Source organism: Alligator mississippiensis, chromosome 11 (genome assembly GCF_030867095.1).
Source record: "Alligator mississippiensis isolate rAllMis1 chromosome 11, rAllMis1, whole genome shotgun sequence".
Lineage (NCBI taxonomy): Eukaryota > Metazoa > Chordata > Crocodylia > Alligatoridae > Alligator > Alligator mississippiensis.
In genome coordinates this window covers 65,021,114-65,039,490 of record NC_081834.1, presented here as the reverse complement: position 1 = coordinate 65,039,490, position 18,377 = coordinate 65,021,114, and the positions used below count along the sequence as shown (strand labels likewise).

Below are 18,377 nucleotides of genomic sequence, written 5' to 3'. Positions count from 1 at the left end.
AAGGGAGACAAATCAACACCCTCTGCTCAAAGAAGACACATTGTAGTATATTTATTACACATACACGAGCTCTGCACCTTCAGGTGATGCTGGGATATTTAGAGGATGTGGCCATGGCCCCTAATCCAGACTGGAGGGTACAACTACATTTATGAACACACTGACTGGTGCCATGTTAAAGGTGGTTCTCATTCCCCAGCCCACCCTCCAGCCCCAGCAAAATACAGAACTGACATTATTACACTGAAGATATGATTGACCCATTTTGTTTAAAGTCTTCCTTCTTTCTCTCTACAGATGGACTCTGTAACCTGGAAGATAGACCCAAGACTGCAGGGTTGCGCACTGCCACAGTACCTAAAACCCAGATATTTATGGGACTGAGGCAGGACAGGACTAACTGCCTGAGGGAAAAGTTCTGAGAGGCCTGTATCAATATTTTTGTAGAGGTGGGGTTTTTTCCAGGTCTTCCTCCAAACCCTGAATTACTGTAGCATCAAAAAGGGAATATCCTGAATTACCTGCCCAGTGAGCAGTGACTTGGCTTTGGGAGAAATTAAAGAAAGACTATTTGGTATGAAAAAGAATACAAAAGGCTAGAAAACAGGAGCACATTTGCTGTGGAAACAAGGACTGGCAGAACATGGATCCTTCCTTTTATATGGAGAATATTAGCAGCAATAGGAGTCAGTGTCCATCCTTGTGTGTTGGAAATGTGTGGTACTGCATCCTCTGCCTATGACAAGCAATATCCAAGTGAGCTGTGCAGCACAATGTGGTATCAGTTATCAAACCCATTTATGAACAGTGAGTTTGAGGTAGGCTGTGAGCAGCACTGAAGGAAATGCATTTATGACTCCAGCAAAAACCCCAGCTAATGTCCACTAAGACCTGAACTCCTGATGACCTTGTTACCCCAGAGCTCCTGCCTCCTTAACTCACACAGCTGAGACTCCTCATGTTCTTTAGGTTTTCATAGGAGTACTCCAAATGTCCAGGCAATACCCTCCACATGGCTCTGAGGACCTGGGGCCCATATCTCAGTTCATAGAGAACATGCAGTTCTGCAACATCAGCGAAGTGACAGTGGTGTCATTTACTTCCATCTGAGACCTGAATGCCAGGCTTGGACCCAGTGGTGGAGGAGTGTGTGAAGTATCTGTTTTCTATCTTGGATGTGAGAGGTGGTATCACACGAGATTTAGGGTGGTGTAAAATTACTGTCCCAATGAGTGAAACACAGCAGAGGAGTGAGTGTCAAGGGCATAGGTCAGAAAAAGCTGAGGGGGAGTTGGTACTCTTCATCCCGTATCTGCGGGGAGACAGTGCTGAGCTGGGCCCTGTGGGGAGGAGGCCCATGGGTGGGCCTGGTTAGATATGCAGCTGGACTGCCAGACATGTGCCTGTAGCTGTGAGATAATAACGGTCTGAGACACAAGCACGCAGATGTGCACAGGGACCAAGCCAGGGCTGCCGAGAAGGGAAGGCTGAGAACTGAGACCTCAGACACCAGGGCATGGAGAAGTGATGGCTGCACAGTGACACCGATTCCCCAATAGGCTGCAATGTGAAGCCGACATTTCCCCACCCAGGCAGGACTATGGCCCCCTCCTCTAGGTCAGATCAATGGGGCAGAATTGGTGCTGCTGACGGGACCCTTGCTCTGGGACTCCCTGAGTCGTGAGTGCTTCAGTTCTCCCCTGGCTGCTGCAGGGATCTGAAGCCAAACACTGCAGCCTTGAGTCCTCCCTTGCCCCAGCTCCAGGCAGCCCTAGGGGTTTGGCCACTTGGGGACAGCAGGGTTGCCCCAGTGTCAGTGCTGGGTCCTGCTGCAGTGTCTCTGCTGTGTGAAGTCTCACCTCTCTGCTGTTTGATTGCAGGATTCAGCAGAGTCTGAGGACACGCAGGTGAGTGACCCTGACCCTGTATCAGTGACCCCAGCCCCTTCCCTGGGGCAGCCATGCTTCCTGCAGCCACTTCCTGCACCATAGCAGTGCCCCACATGTGGGCTTTGAATTTGGAATGGGACAGAGTCACCACATCTCTGCTGGCCTCTGCCTTCACTGTCCCTTTTCCCAGCACGCTCTGTGTCCACTGGGCCCTGGGCAGGGCTGGGCTTTTGCCCACGTCAGGCCCCAGACCCAAGACTGAGCTGGCAACCTGAGCCCAAGCCCTGGGCACCTCATTTGAGGAAAGCACTAGGCTCAAGGGAGACTCCTGTCCTCCCTCTGGCAAATGCCCCCTGGGCAGAGCCCCTGTCACAGCCCCTCCTGGGCCAGGGCTCACACCTGAGACACTCTGTCTGTGCGACCCCATCACAGCCTGTGCCCAAGCTTGTCCCTACAGGGACTGTGGGCAAGGCAGGAGGGGCTGATGCAGAGCCAGCCACTGCCTTAGAGACTGATGAGGACAGAAATAGCTCCACATCCCAACCCTGTGACACAAGGGGACAGAGCGACAGGAATGGGGGCAGCAGCTGCTGGAGGCAGTGGAGGGGGAGAGGGAAATGCAGGACCTCCTGGCTCTGCCCAGCTGTCAGCACCTCTGTGAGACTCAGCCTCAGAGGCCCAGCACTCAGCTGCCCAGCTTGTTCTTTCCACATGGCAGCTGACGCCATGGGGGCACGGGGCTGGGGCCTGGTGTGGAGAGCTGTTTGCTGGGGGAAGGGACACTGGGCTGCAGCTTCCTCCTCAGACTGGAGATTCAAATTCTCCTCTTCACCCCCCAGCAGATGCTGGGTATCCAGCTGTTATGGCACACAGAGATGTGGGCTCTGCATGGGGAGAACTGCCTCCAGGCCATTGCTCTGTCTTGTGTCCAGGTCCTGGCAGCAGACACAGGGGGCTAAAGCACAGCTTGTGATCTGCTTTGGGTCACTTGGGTCCTGTGCTTTCATGCAAGCCATCTCTGTGCGTGTAGGGAAGAAAGGACCCACAGCACCCTGGGCAGAGGCCCAGACTGGCTCTCTCAGCTCAGTACTTTGTGTGATCCTTACAGAGACTGGATGTATTCCTGACACGGTGCAGCCCCTCTCTGCTCTACAATGCCTAAGGGTTTAGGGGGGTGTGCCATGGAAGGGATAGGTGTAAAGCACATGGGGCCTTTGCACCTGTTATAGACAGGGACACTGCAGGGAGTTCAGGGTATTGCTGAGAGCAGGGGCCCTGGAAGCTGGCACAGGACAAATGCCATTGACGGTCACTTTTTAGCAGTCCCTGGGGGGCAGGGCAGGTGTTGTCAGGACTCTGGAGAGCAGTTTCTGGCTCAGTCTGATGTTATGTCGTAGCCTGGAGGTCTGTGTCTTTTAGGAAACTTTAATATGTTGTCTAAAGGGGCATGTATGTGTGTGGGAGAGGAGAGGGGCAAGGAAGAGGTGGGAAGAGGAGAGGAGTGGGGAGAGGAGGCCTTGCTGTCACTTCCCTGTTACTTTTCACTTTCAGCTTTTCAGCTGCTGGAGGTGGCAGGAGTGGGGTGTGCAGCCTCTGTACAATGCATTAAATTAAGAAAGTCAGGTCCAAGTTTCCAAGGCCCCTGGTCCAGGACCAGCTGCTTGGAGCTTTCAGCCCCCACAAGAGTGGCCCTGTTGGGAAACAGCCCTAAGGAGAGACACAGAGCCCCTCTAGCACTGGAGAAAGGTGCTGAGCATCCACTCTCCAGAGATCAGCTGGGAGGAGGGCTCCAGGCACAGTGTTCACACTCCGTGAGAGAGATCCCAGCTCAAACCCCACCGCCTGAACATGGGAGCTGTCTCTGTCTCAGGGCCCTGCTGGGATGGGCAGGCACCGCTCACTGACACAGCCCAGCCATGGAGTCACGCCTGGGCCCTCCTCCCCCACCCGCACCCTGAGCGAGTGGCATTGACCCTGGTCCTTGACCCCAAAACCTGCTCTGAGATGGGCTATTTCTGTATGCATGTGGTGTGATTCTCCAGCCCCTTCCCTATTACATGTCCAGGCTGAGAGGGCCACAGGGGAGGAGCTTGCTTCTCTGCTGATCTGCTCTGGTTGCTGCCAGGAGGGTGGGCATGGGGAGGTGCCCCTGCCTGGAGCGCATGGGCCAGGGCTCCTGGGTGTTGACAAGCCTGGCCCTGGGCTGAGGGGTGGAGTGAAAGAGAGGATGGCAGAAGGAGAGGGGGCATCCTGGAGCCAGGCTCAGCAAAACCAGTGTGAGCAGGGACCTCGTGTCACAATGCACCTTCCTCAAACCACCGTCTCTGCCATGTTAGCATCCTGCAGTCTGGTCTGTGCTGGCATGTTTTAATGGCCATGTGGAGCCCTTAGCACTTCCCCTCTCCCACAGCCTCTGGCTCAGCCTTCAGCCCAGCCTGAAGGAGGCACAGTTGGAGAGGCATTTAGTCAGACTGAATGCCTTGAGACGTTCAGCAAGGAGTTGGTGAAAGTCCCAGACCACAGTCCTGGCTCATACAAACACATCAGGCCCCATTGGATAGGATTTCCATTTGCTGGGGGATTGGTACTGAGCTCAACTGCAAAGCAGCAGGTGTGAGCAGGGTCACTGCCATCCCTGGGGTAGGGCAGAGCCCCCTCCCTGCAAAGTAGATGCTGCTCCTGCTACCACTCCCTCCCAGCAGTCACAGGGAGGGGCTGCAGCTGCTCCCTGGCCATGTTCACCCCTTGGCCAGCCTGGGTCAGTCACACCTTGGGGTGTGTAGGGACATGGGGTTCCAGCTGCCTGATGACACCCCAGCCCTATTCCTGCAGGTCTGTCCCTGGGACACCTCTAGCCCGCCCTCCTCTCCAGCCCTGCTGCAGTACCAGGGCATCTCCTTGGGGCAGGCACATTGCTGCTGGTTAACCCGTGGTTCTGTGTAAGACTCCCCAGGCCAGCACAAAGGCCCCTGGAGAGCCCCTTCCCTCTGCACCCCACATCCTGCCAGCTGCCCTGGTGTCTTGGTCACAGCCCTGCGTACACTTCTGTTGGGTTTGTGTTTCCCTGCTGCCCAGGCCACATCCCCATGAAGAGGGGGATTTCCTCACTCTCCTTCAGCCCTGCATGGGGGCCCTCTCTGCCTGGCTGCATTGCTCTCCTTCTTACACTCCAGATTCACCATCTGATGGCAGGTATGTGCCTCTACATCCTCATGGTATTTACAGCTGTTCTCATCCAGAGCTCTGCTACCCTGCAGTACTTTGCACAGCAGAGATGTGAGCATGTCACCTCCTTGCACAGCTGCCCTCATGGGATCCAGGCCCAGCCCAGGGCAGGCACTGAACCACCCCCCTAGAGCCCCTTCCTGCAGGACTGTCTGCCCAGCTGCTGGACTTGCTGTCCCTGACCCACCCTTGCTCCCTGAACCAGCCCACTGCTAGTTACTTCCCTCCCCTTCCTGCCATGCATCCGCTACTCTGTAGATACCTTGTCCCTTGGCCCTTAATGCCCCTGTGTTACCAGATTTGCCCATCCCTTTGGGGTGTGCTCATTTATTAGGGGTATGTTTCTGGAGTCCCTGCAATTCTATCAATTTACTGTTTGTGTCACTTGTGTTTCTATATAGAGCTCTCTCTCTCCCTTCTGCAAGTGCTCACCCCCAGTGGAGCTACCTTGCAGGGCTTAGTTGCAATGGGGCTGGGTTCCTTCAACTACCGAATAGTTGAACACGCACACGCACACACACACACACACACACACACTCACACACACACAGATTAACAGAGCACATCTAAGCAGGTAGGTAACTCAGCATTTCCAGACTGATGCCCTTATGTGCCACAGACTCAGCACAGAAACAGAGCACATACGAGCCAGCCGGGTCAATCAGCATTTAGAGGCTGACACCCTCATATGCCATGGCTCAGCACTTCCCAATCTCTTGTCCCAATTGTCCTGAGAGTAATCCCCTTGATGAGTAGACCCCACAGGATTTTTGGGCTTTACAGGGATCTTTGACTTAAGTAAAAGAAGCATTGCTGCAGAGCAAATGGGGAGGTTGAAGAGAAGAAAGAGGAAACGAGGTTTGGAGAGAGAGTATAGGAACCAGCTTGACCATAAAAGTTATTTTATTAACAGGTAAAAGATTATCAAAGAGGCCATCCTTAACAGACTAGCTGACGGCAATATCCTGAGGGATAGCCAGCATGGGTTTGTCATGGGTAGGTCTTGCTTGACAAATCTCACTTCCTTGTAAAACCAGGTGACCTATCACCTGGACAAGGGGGAAGAGATTGATGTCATATATCTTGATTTTTAAAAAGCCTTCGATCTGGTATCCCATGACCACCTCTTGGCAAAACTGGCTAACTGCAGCCTCAACCTCACCACGATCCACTGGCTGGGGAATTGGCTCCGCGGTAGGTCCCAGAGGGTGGTGGTTGATGGAAGCCAATTGTCGTGGTGCACTGTGACCAGTGGGGTCCCTCGAGGCTCTGTCCTAGGGCCTATACTATTTAACATCTTCATCAATGATGTGGACATTGGTGTCAGAAGCAGACTGGCCAAGTTTGCTGACGACACCAAACTCTGAGGTAAAGCATCCACACCTGAGGACAGGAGGGCGATCCAGGCTGACCTGGACAGGCTCAGCAAATGGGCAGATGAGAACCTGATGGTGTTTAACACTGAGAAATGCAAGGCTCTCCACCTTGGGAGGAAAAACCTGCAGCATCCTTATAGGCTCGGCAGTGCTACACTGGCTAGCACTACAGATGAAAGGGACTTGGGGGTCATGACTGACCACAAGATGAACATGAGCCTGCAGTGTGATGCTGCGGCTAGTAAAGTTAGCAAAATGCTGGCTTGCATCTATAGATGCTTCTCAAGCAAATCCCGGGATGTCATTCTCCCCCTGTACTCGGCCTTGGTGAGGCCGCAGCTGGAGTACTGCATCCAGTTTTGGGCCCCACAATTAAAAAATGATGTGGAGAAGCTTGAGAGAGTCCAGAGGAAAGCCACGCACATGATCAGAGGTCAGGAAAACAGACCTTATGATGAGAGGCTGAGAGCCATGGGACTCTTCAGCCTGGAAGAGTGCAGGCTCAGGGGTGATCTGGTGGCCATCTATAAGTTTATCAAAGGTGCTTATCAGGATCTGGGGGAACAATTGTTCACCAGAGCGCCCCAAGGGATGACGAGATCGAACGGTCACAAACTCCACCACAACTGATTCAGGCTGGACATAAGGAAGAACTTCTTTACTGTCTGAGCCCCTGAGGTCTGGAATAGATGGCCTCCGGAGGCAGTTCAAACACCCACTTTGAATACCTTCAAGGCACATTTGGATGCTTATCTTGCTGGGATCCTATGACTCCTGCTGACTTCCTGCCCCTGGGGCAGGGGGCTGGACTTGATGATCCTCCGAAGTCCCTTCCAGCCTGAATGTCTATGAAATCTATGAAATCTCACCTCTGACCCTTCTCTCCCCCAGGGACTCGTGTGATCGGGGGCAGCAGGGCAGGCCCTACGAGGAAAGGCTAAGGGACCTGAACCTGTTCAGCCTCCACAAGAGAAGGCTGAGGGGGATCTAGTGGCCTGTTGCAAACTAGTCAGGGGGGACCAGCAAGCATTGGGGGAGTCCCTGTTCCCCTGAGCACTGCCAGGAGTGACTAGAAATAATGGTCACAAGCTGGCAGAGGGTAGACTCAGACTAGACATCAGGAGGCGCTACTTCACTGTCAGGGAGGCTAGGATCTGGAACCAACTTCCAAGAGAAGTGGTGCTGGCTCCTACCCTGGGGGTCTTTAAGAGGAGGTTAGACGAACACCTTGCTGGGGTCGTTTGACCCCAGTGCTCTTTCCTGCCATGGCAGGGGGTCGGACTTGATGATCTGTCAAGGTCCCTTCCGACCCGACCAACTATAAAACTATGACTCTGAAATCTAAGCTGGAAAGTGAGAAAGGTGAGTGTCTGAGGCCAGTTATATGTGCTACCAGGAGGATGATTCCCAGAGATATGACTCTCGCTGAGGTGCAGTCTCACCTCTTGTCCTTCTCTCCCCAGCGGCCCTGCAGTCTGAACCAGAGAGTGAAAAAGGTGAGTGCCAGGGACATGTGGGATGTGTTAAACAGTTTATGTGGCAGTAGGCGCGTGCACACAAGACACTACGTCACCATCACTGTAGCAATAAGCTAAAGTGACATAACTTGTTGCTAGGACAAAGTAGCATCAGTGGGCACAAACCACAATGCCAAAACTACATCACCATAGCTATGAACTGGGTTGCCATAGCTCATCACCATGGTGATGTAGCATCTAAAAATAAGCATGCATCTCTGGGACTACACAGTCCAGCAGTACCTGATTTAGTACTAAATGACTGGGCAGTATGAAAAAAATAACAAGAAATAGGTTTCTGCTGAAGCATACAAGAGCTCAGACACAGAAGAAATGTGGTTTCCTCAGTCCCCTTGGCTCAGTTAAGCCAGCTCAGGTCTATGCAGGGACATTCAGGGGACCGAGCCAAAAGTGCCTGCTTGACTGTAGCAGGCCAGGTAACAGCCTGGTTTGTTCCCAACTAAGGATCAGAAGCAGACACCATTTCTGTTGCAGACACCAGCAGTGTGTTAAAGGGCTACTCCTGCTGACGCAGACTAGCTCTGATGGGAACAGACCAGTGTCTTTACCAGCACTGTGACTAGTACAGAAGGGGTCCCTGAGCCCACAGCCCTGAGCAGTCCTTGCTCTGCCTGGTCCATGGCATTGCAGGAAACTGGGAGACCTGACTAGTATGTAGCAGGATCCCTCCTCCCATGGGACGCCCTGGGCTCTAGCTCTTTTATAGCCTGCAGTGGGGTGAAGGGAAGGACTTTACCCTGGAAAATGCAAACAACCTTAACTCTGCCTTGGCTGGACCCCAGGTACTAGTCCCACAGCCATGATCAATGTAGGAATGGGTCTGCAGCTCTGAATCAATGTCTCATGCTTATTAAAACTGCTTTAAGGGTTCCTCCTCCTTAGGGAGTCACAGCAGGGCAGAGATTAGGATGCTCAGGGGCTGTATCTGCATTTCCAGCCTGCAACACTCCTTTCCAGTTTCCCTGAGCTTTCCTGGGTGCATAACTCTGAGACAGGGGCTGATTTACACCACCCTTGCAATATGGTTCCCCCATAAGTTAGTGACAGCTCCTTTCACCCCATCTGGAAGGGCAGAGGGTTTGGGGAACCAGGTATCCTGTTGCCAAGGAGAAGAGTGAGGGACAGACCCTGTGTATAGAGGTGGCAGTGAAAGTCACTGCTTGGCACTCTTCATCACAGGGTTCCAATCTCCATCCTTGTAATACATATCTCCGGGTGTTTGTTTCAGAGAGGCACCATGCAGATAAAGGTAATGTTTCTTTATGAATTTCTCTATGGAGGGAAGGGGGAAATCTCATGTTTTGCAGCTGATGTCCCACCAGGCCTTCAGGGCTCTCCTTGGAGCAGAATCTGTACGTGATGTGTGCTGTCTGCTGAGGAACTCCCCAAGAAACCTCATCCTCCAGCAGCCCCAGCCCTCTGCTCTGTGTCACTCCTCTGCAGGGCTGCATGGGAGCTCCCAGGGGCAGCGCTTGTCTCCGCGTGCCAGGGGGTGAGGGGGCAGCGTGCATGTGGGGGACCAGAGAGGAGAGGCTGGATTAGCTGTGGCAGGAGAGAAGGAGGACTGATGAGAAACTGGGCTACCAGGATTTAGAGGAGGCTGGATCACGAGGTCACGGAGGAGCAGTATTTGGGAGTGGGATTGAGAGGGCTGGGGTGGAGGGTTCCAAAGCAAAAGGAGAGAGGAGTCTGAGACACCCGGAGACTACGGGGATGAGTGTGCTGTGTGAGAGAGGAGTGCTGAGAGGGGAAAGGAGGAATTTTCTTTGGCCTCCATCCATCTGAGGTGAGCAGGACACAACCTAGAGCACAGGCTAGTGTGACAGGTGGTGGCGGGGAGAGGCAGGGGGTAGGATGCAACTGAGGAGCAGGAGGTGGATTTGGGAGCTGTCAGCACCTAGTGCCAGATGAAGATGATGTGAAGTGATGATTGATGTGAAGGGAGAAGGGCAAAGGAGGGCAAGGCTCTGGAGAACCCCCCCGCAGAAGATAGGAAAAGGAGGCAGCTGCCCTGGAAGAGGTGGTGGAAGGGCAGACAGAGGTGGGGGAAGTGCTTGGAGAGCCCAGTGAGGAGAGGTCATCTTGCTGGAGAGGGGGCTAGAAGGGGGTGGGGTATCCTGGAACCAGGAAGCCGTGCCCTGTGCCCGGGTGTCCGTGCAGAGCCTGGGTGAAGAGGATGTCCCCAAGGGAGCTGGGACAGCAGAGCCTGTTCCTGCCCACACAGCACATGGCCCCTGGGCTGGACTCAGCTGAATGCCTGGAGCACAGATCACTGCCAGTGTCTGTCCATGTCCTCAGGCAGGAGAGGTTGCCCCAACTCGGCCAGGGTCAGGGAATTTGTGAGACTCCAGGTTAATTCTCTTTCACTTTGCAGGTGACTATGAAGCAATGAAGGTAAGTGCCTGCTACTGTCTCACTGACATCCTGACTTCATTGGCAACACCCTGAAAAACAGCCACACATCCCTCCCCTGTGAGCAGGGGCAGGCAGCAGCTCATGAGGCATTGGTGCAGCACAAAACCCATGGGTTTCCATGTCGGATCCCTGCCAGGTGCTAGCACCATGACTCCATGTGGCATGAGAAGCAAGGTACTGCTCAGCATCAGTGTCTGTGGCAGGATCTGGCTCTCAGTATGCAGCTGTTTATTCCAGCAGCGCCAGGAGATCCCCTCTGAGACCAGGCCCTGCTGTACTTAATGCTGCTGGGACAACTCCTGCCCTGCCTGGTGGGCTTCTAATCTAAAGAGATAGGGCAGACAAGGACCAGCCCATGATCCTCTCTCTCCAGCCTGAAGCCCTGGGAACTCCAGTGACTTGCCCAGGGTCACACAGTGAGTTAGTGGCAGAGAAGGGAAGGGAACCCCAATCTCTTGGGTGGTGGCCCATCACCTGCGGTGCAAGCCCCTCCATCTCCTGTGTCCAGCATACAAGGGACCCTGGGTGGGATATGTGGGTGGGGGTGTCAATCTCAGCTAGAGAGGTGGTAAGCACAGCCCTCATCTCCATCATTCTTGTCACATCCTCTGGGTCTTAGGTTTCTGGTGTCCTCCAGCTCATGGGGCCTTGCCCAGATGCTCTGTACTGGCACTGCCCATATGAGTGTAAACTAAATGGGCCAGGAGTGGAGGATAGACAGTTGGTGCAAGAGAAACTGCTTGAGGCCTCGGCTGGGGAGGAAGGAAGAGGCAGAGGTTGTTTTTGGCCAGGATAAGGGCCTTTCTCCAGCCCAGGAGATGGACACAAAGGGAGCGTGCTGGGGAAATGGGGTGTGTGGGAGAGCAACAGTGGCTGGGGAGGAGGGCACAGGGCAGAGTATGGGAGCTGGGGGCAGGAAATCTGGCCTGGATCTGGATCCCAGCATGTAGTCTCAACACCCCCATCCCAGTACCGCAACAGTGACCGGGCGTCCAGGAGTCAGCCTGGACAATGTGTGTGTGGGGTGGGGGGAGGGGATGGCAGTGGGCTGTCTGGCTGAGGGGCTGCTCAGAGCAAGCTGGCGCCAGACCACGTGCTGCACTCCCCCCTGCTCTCTGCTCTGCCCACTCACTCTGTGTCTGGGAAAGAGATGAAAGGATGTCCTCCCATTGTGTGTGTCAGGCTGCATCTGCTCCAGGCCACAGCCAGGTGTGGGCAGGGACAAGGGAGCATATTGAAATGCCACCTTCTCCCCAGCCTGGATCAAACCAAAGCCAGTGCCCCCCATGGCTCACGTATGCTGCAGGGGGACTCTGCATTCTCCTAGGAGCATCCCCAAGTGAGACCAGGGCTACCATAAGGGGTCCCTTGGCACTGTCCTGTCCACAGGGTCCTGAGCACAGAGGATGAGGCAGCCAGAGGCCATTCGAGCTCCTTTCCAGACACACTCAGCCCCCAGGATGTGCTGTCCCTGAGCTGCTTCTCCCAGCCATGCAGCCAGTCCCTGCCTGCTGCTTCCTCCTGGTACCTCTGGGCTCTCTCTCTCTGACACTCATACCCTTCCCCAGCTGCAGTCTAGTCTGTGCCCAGCTGCTCCTTTTGCCTTTGGTATGGCAGATCTTGCTCAGGCCTTTTGCCCAGTCTGGGTTTTGGGTGGTGGCTTCTGTCACTTCAGCTCCCTCCCTCCAGGAAAGGGTCTTCTTGGCTCCATCCTTGAGGCAGCAGGAAGGGCAGCAGCAGCCTCAGCCAGGCCTCGGGCTGCCCAGAGAGCACAGACACTGCCAAAGTTCAGCCCCCTCCAGGCAGCAACAGACACCCACCCACATGACAGGTCCCTCTGCTCCCTCCAGCCGTGCTCTGCCCACGGTGGTGCCACCCACCACCAGCCCGTTCCTGGCACACACAGCTGAACCCAGGCAGCTGCTTTTACCCTGAGCTGGGAGCGCCACACCTGGGGGTGCGGTGGGCAATCCTGCAGATCTTCTAGGGGCTTTCATGACCCAGGTTGGCTCTGTGGTGTGGCCTGGAGGCTCTCAAGGACATGCTGCAGGGGGTGGCCTGAGCCTTGCTCCCAGTGCAGCTGAACTCAGAGTGAGTGGGCAGCCATGGAGGACATGTCCATCTCCCTGCTAGCAGTGGACCCAAATTCATTAGTAATGAGTCCTGTTCTCCTGTGCTTAGTTTTCCTAGTCAGTGCTCCCTACTGTCCTTCCCCTTTCCCTCCCCCACCCAGTGAGCCCAGCCTAAACTCACATCCCTCCCCTAGGCTCTGATCTCCGAGGGGAGGAGCTGGTTGTGGGCTCTTTCTGTTTGTATTTCTGTGCCCATACCTCTGGGGACACGGAGACTGCCTGCTGGTGCAGAGTCTTAGCCTGAGGTGAGGAGGGGCAGGGCACCAAACCAGGCCCAAGACCACAGAGACCCCCAGGCCCTGCTCTCTCTTCTCATCCCGACCACCTGCTTCTCCCAGGGCAGGCTGCTCTCTGGGCCCTTCTGCTCCCCTGCAATCTCCCAGACCTTCCAGCCCATCTCATCCAGCCTCACTGCCTGCCCCTCCTCACTCCGTTCTTCCCAATAGCCCCTGCGACACCATCTCATGGGTTTGGTGCCTGCCCCTCTTCCTCCCCTGCTCTGCAACTGTGCCACCCGGACAAAGCATCTCTGCCTGGGGTGGGGAGGGGCAGGGCATGGACCATGGCTCCTGCCTCTCATGTTTCTGGCGCACGCCCCTCTTTCTCCCACTCTCTTGCCCCTAGCCCCTGTCTCTTGCCCCTGAAGAGGCCAGGTGGGAACATCCTGCTCTGTCCCTGGGCTATTTCCTGTTCTCCCCATTTCCCCTCTGGGCGATGGTGATTTCAGGCAGACACTGACCTGCCATGCCTTGAGGATGTGGCAAATTCCCCATGATCTCGGGGACCCGCCTGACCTGGCCCTGACCCGTGACTCTCTCCCCAGTGGACGTGACTCTGGACCCAGACCCGGCTCATCCCAACCTCGTCCTGTCTGAGGATCGGAAACATGTGAGACATGAGGACACCTGACAGGATCTGCCCAACAGCCCTGAGAGATTTGATTGCTGTGCTTGCGTCCTGGGCTCTGAGGGGTTCACAGGTGGGAGGCAGTACTGGGAGGTGGAGGTGGGAGACAAGAAGCGCTAGACTCTGGGCATGTGCAGGGAGTCTGCGCGCAGGAAGGGGGGCATCACAGTGTCACCGGAGGAAGAATACTGGGCTGTGCAGCTGCGGGATGGGGAATACCAAGCCAACACCTCCCCCTTGATGCCTCTCCCTGTGTACGTGCTGCCCAGGTGCGTGGGGGTTTTCCTGGACTATGAGTTGGGCGAGGTCTCATTTTACAACGTGACTGACAGGTCCCATCTCTTCACTTTCACTGACTCCTTCTCTGGGACCCTGCACCCGTATTTCTAGCCTGGTGTTAATTCTGGGGGCATCAACACGGATCCCCTGATCCTGTGCCCGGTCCCAGCCCAGCCCTGAGGGAATCCCTGTCACTGCCATGCCATGATACATGTGGAACAGACTGTCCCCTTCCAGCCCTATCCATGCCCCCTGCAAGTGTGAGCCCCTCTGGTGCCTCTGGTGTGGGGCTGGGGAGAAGCAGGGCAGAGCTGGGGTCTCCCAACGATGGCTGCCCTGCACCCCAGGGTTCATCTCCCAATCCCCATACCCACAGTACCACCCACTTGGAAGGGATCATCTCCAAATTCTTATCCTTCACTTAAAAATCACTGCAGTCCCCCTGGGCTTATCACTTTGTTACTTTGTTCCCCACTTTCAGCATTGCCCTGTGCAGCTCGAGATGCTGGCGCTTATCAGCTTGGCTCGGAGGCAAAAAGAAGCTGTGGCCCTGGGGGCTGCGCCCACATGCAGCCCATCGTGGACCGGGGGCTGGGAGGGAAGGGTGAGGCTGGGCAGGCGGGCAGGGGGGGACACCTGCCCCATCACCTATGGGCCATGGAGAAGCTTACAGCCTATTGGGAGAAGCTGCTGGGTGCTCCTCAGCTGCAATAGCAAGAGCTGTGCAGGGAGGGAGCTTTGGAGGGAAAAGGGGAGGCAGCTGTCAGGAGCAGGACGCAACCCCACATCACCAGAGGAGACTACAACCTAAACACAGCGCCTTTGACCACTCGGCCATCCTGACAGTGTAGTAAAAAGACGTTAGCCCCCATAATTTTGCAGTAATGCTTGAGCAACAACCGTATGATAGAAGTGTCTTATGACCCAATCTTATGACCCTTTTGTGTAAAGATCAGGAGGTCTAATGTCCAAGCTGTGGTCTGTGGTTCTTACTGCTTGCCTTGCATTTTGAAATCATCTCTGTCCAGTGCCTTAAGGTTACGTTAAGATAAGAAGTTACTAAAGTTTAACTAACTTTGTTGAAATTGCTCTTTTCTTCTGAGCATGCTGCAATTCTACCTTTGAGTGCGCACGTACTAACCCTGATAAGTCACATTAACCAATAACTAGTTAAGTACAGCCTACAAGATAAGACGTCACAATTAGGAACTGGTACTGCAGCCAATAAACTTCTAATACGTCAAGACTCTGTTGAATGTAAGCTATAAAAATGTAATTCCAGGCCGGACTCATCGTCGGCCCTGATTTGAGCTCTCTGCTCCCCGGTCGAACTGTTTGCAAACAATAAACCTAGATGGACCCAGCCTGTATGTGTGACTCTCTCCTTGAGGGTAATTGAACAAGCCTCCAGGGGAACGAAACTAGCCGTTTTGGCAACAATGGGAGGAGCACAGCTATGCAATTTATGGTGATCGGGATTGCCATTGAGCTTTCCTTCTAGTTTGCTCCTTCTGGCTTTTGGCTTCAGGTGAGGGAGGCTGGGGGCATCTGAACTCCAGGGCCTCCAGGCAGGGGGGCTTCCACACATGATGCATGTCATGGACTTGGCCTGGGGGGACCTGAAGGCCCAACATGAAGAGTGTGGGAGGGAGGAGACTTGCTGGGGACAGTCACACAGACTGCAACCATTGAGCTCTGCTTAGCCAATAGAACTCAGAACTGAGTTGGCTGAACATAAAATGGCAAAAAACAAAATGAAGCAAAACAAAAAAGACCACTGAAATCAGCAGGGCAGCACCCGTCTCTCTTGGGCATGGCCTGTACCTACCTGTTGCAATGCTGGGTGGGACTGTGTGTTCAGGAATTATACCAGGACAAGCCCTGGCATGGCTCTGACTGCACACAGCCCTGCTTGCAGCAGCACCAGGGGAGGCTGCTTTATACCAGGAAGGATGTTCCCAGCTGCTTCATCTCCTACCAGGACCCCCTGCCTATACCACTGCCTGTTGCAGCCCTCCCCAAGGCAGGGGTGTCTCAAGCTAGAAAGAGCCCCACGGGGCAGTCCCTGTAGGTGGTGGGAGAAAATACTATTTGGGGGGGCTGAATAAAACTTAAACTTAAAAGATACATCTACTGTACTTCTACACAGACACCACCCAGCAGGTAAGAGTGTGGGGGGAAGGGGCATATCAAGCCCTACACTGTAAAGGAGAAAATGGGCAGGGGCTGGGGTGAACGGGGCCGCAGGGTGGGGTCATGGGACAGTCAGAGCCCCGGTGGCTCACCAGAAAGCTTGAGGGGGGCTCCCACCACTGCACACCCTGGGGGAAGCAGGGGGGCCACATACCCCTCGGACTTGTGTGAGGGTTGCCACTATGGGCTGGGGCTCTGCACCCCACTGGCTGCACCACTTTCCCTGCCTACCTGATGAAGGGACCAGGGTGGTGGGGCCGAACCACTGCTGACCTGAGGCTTTGCTAGCAGCTACTCCACAGGGGTGGGAGTAAGACCCTGTGCTTCCACCTGGTCTGAACTGGTTGCAGAGGGAACCTCCCCTCCCCCCTGCCTGCTCAGCCAATCAGCGGCAGGGAGAAAAAAATGGCACCAAGTTTAAATCTGCAGCTTTTGCTTCCCTGCAGAGGATTTAGCCTCAACTGTGGCCACTCTACCAATCAGCAGGGGTGGGAATGAAAGGCACTGGGGGGGTACAGATCAAGGGCCAGTGGCAATGGGGAGGCAGGAGCTGGGCAAGGTGGGCTGGGAATGGTGCTGTGGGACCCTGAACTCTGCTTTTCCCACAGGAGTCTGGCATGACCACATCCCCTGGTGCAACCCTACTGTCAGCCCCTGCCCCAGTGCATCCCTTGGTGCAGCAGCAGCCCACCCTCACCCCAGCACAGGTCGGGACATGTACCCTCCTTGCCTCCTCTAGTGGTGCCATCCCTGTGCCCACCAGACAAGCTACCCACAGCTCCATTCATCCAGCTCCCAGCCCTAGGGCCTGCCCCTCTGCATTCCCTCCCTCACAGTGAGGGCCTCAATCTTCCTGCCCTTTCCCCCACCAAAGACTAACCACCTAGACTCTGCTCTCCCACTATCCAGCTGCATTCCCAGCCCCTGCATGGCAGCTGCTCAGTGCACATGGCATTTATCAGTGATATGCTCAGGTGCATCAGCCACAAAAAGCCAATAGCTGTTTAATGTTAATTTTCCTTTTATCAGTGCTGATCTCATATGCAATCAATATAGGGGTGCATCTCTAGGGGGAGTTCCAATTCTGTGTTTGCCCAAAGCCCCAGTAACTCTTAATGTGCCTCTACTCCTAGGGTCACAGGGCTCAGGCAGAAGCTGTTCAGGGTGCTGTTGGGAGGGGCCCAAAACCCCTCAGAGGGACCCAGGCGTCTGGGTGGCCCCCCTCACCTCTGCCACTTCCCCACACCCGGGCCTTTCACTGCCATGTCAGGGCAGGACACGCAGCTCTGTTTGGCTTCATTCTTTTCACTTCCCTCAGAGGCACTGGGTGTTGGCTGCAGCCCAGGCTGGGGATGGGGACTGGGCTCTGCCAGCACTCCTGCTAGGACTGAAACCTGGATGCTCCTGGCTAGAGGGTCTTGACCCTCTGCTCAGTGTAAGACTAATGCTGCATTTGGGGTGAGGAAGGATTTTTACCCCCAGTCAGATCAGTATGGGCTGCGGGGAGGGGTTGTATGTAACCCTCCTCCTGGGATCTCTCCAGCTATTGTAACAACTCTGGTAGTAGCAGGACACTGGCCACTGTGGTCCCCCTGCCTTGCCTGTGGAAGATTTGGTTGCTGGGCCTTGTGAATATGAGATGGGGTTGCCCACATAGTGACAGCACTAGGTTAGACCAGTGGTTCTCAACCATTTTTGCACCAGGACCCATTTTTAAAAAATTGATGGTCAGTCTTGACCCAGTGCCACTCCCTCCTAACCCACTAGCCCCAGGCCCCAGCAAGGGGTGGGGCAAGGGGCAAGTGTGTGTTGGGGGGGGGGGGGGGCACAGGAAGACCCAAGCAGCCCTTTGCAGACTGGACTCTGCCAGCCTGCAAGGGAAAAGCCACAGTTTCCCACGTTCCCTTCTAAAGAACAATCCATTTTTAAAGTTTGTTCACAGCCCTTTCGTATATTCTTGCAACCCACTTTTGGGTCAAGACCCATCAGTTGAGAAATGCTGGGTTAGACAATAGATTTATATGGGATGGTTTGTACAGGAATGACCCTACCTCAGGCAGGGGCTGCACTAGATGACCTTCGGGGGTCCCTTCCAGCCCCATCTTTCCATGAGTCCTTCATTCTTGCCTTCATTTGGCCCAGTCTGGAGGCTTGGGGGAGAAAGCAGGACTCATTACACTGGAGAGGGGCAAACAGGAGATTTACTTGTATTTTGCAGCCCCCAGAACTCCCAGGCCCCAAACAAGAGAAGGGCCCTGCCCATCATGTCCTCTGGGGTCATGGGGGTGCAGGCTCCAGACACCGACTGACAGACCACACTGATGGGGCAGCCTGCGAGTCAAGTAGGGTGGGATGGGAGAAGAGAGATTTCTTGTTTCTTGTATCCAGATGTGTGAGGCAGCCAAGAGATGTGGTTGGGATTGT

The 18,377-nt window shown here is 54.8% G+C and overlaps 1 long non-coding RNA gene across 1 annotated transcript; it reads left to right on the top strand.

Annotated features, from left to right (window-relative positions):
* The first annotated feature begins 4,977 nt into the window (after positions 1 to 4,977).
* On the top strand, positions 4,978 to 15,124 carry LOC106738279 (uncharacterized). The gene is made up of 4 exons (XR_009455779.1): positions 4,978 to 5,081; positions 7,954 to 7,986; positions 9,257 to 9,277; positions 13,399 to 15,124. It is a non-coding gene; the product is annotated as an uncharacterized LOC106738279 (long non-coding RNA).
* The last annotated feature ends 3,253 nt before the right edge of the window (positions 15,125 to 18,377 follow it).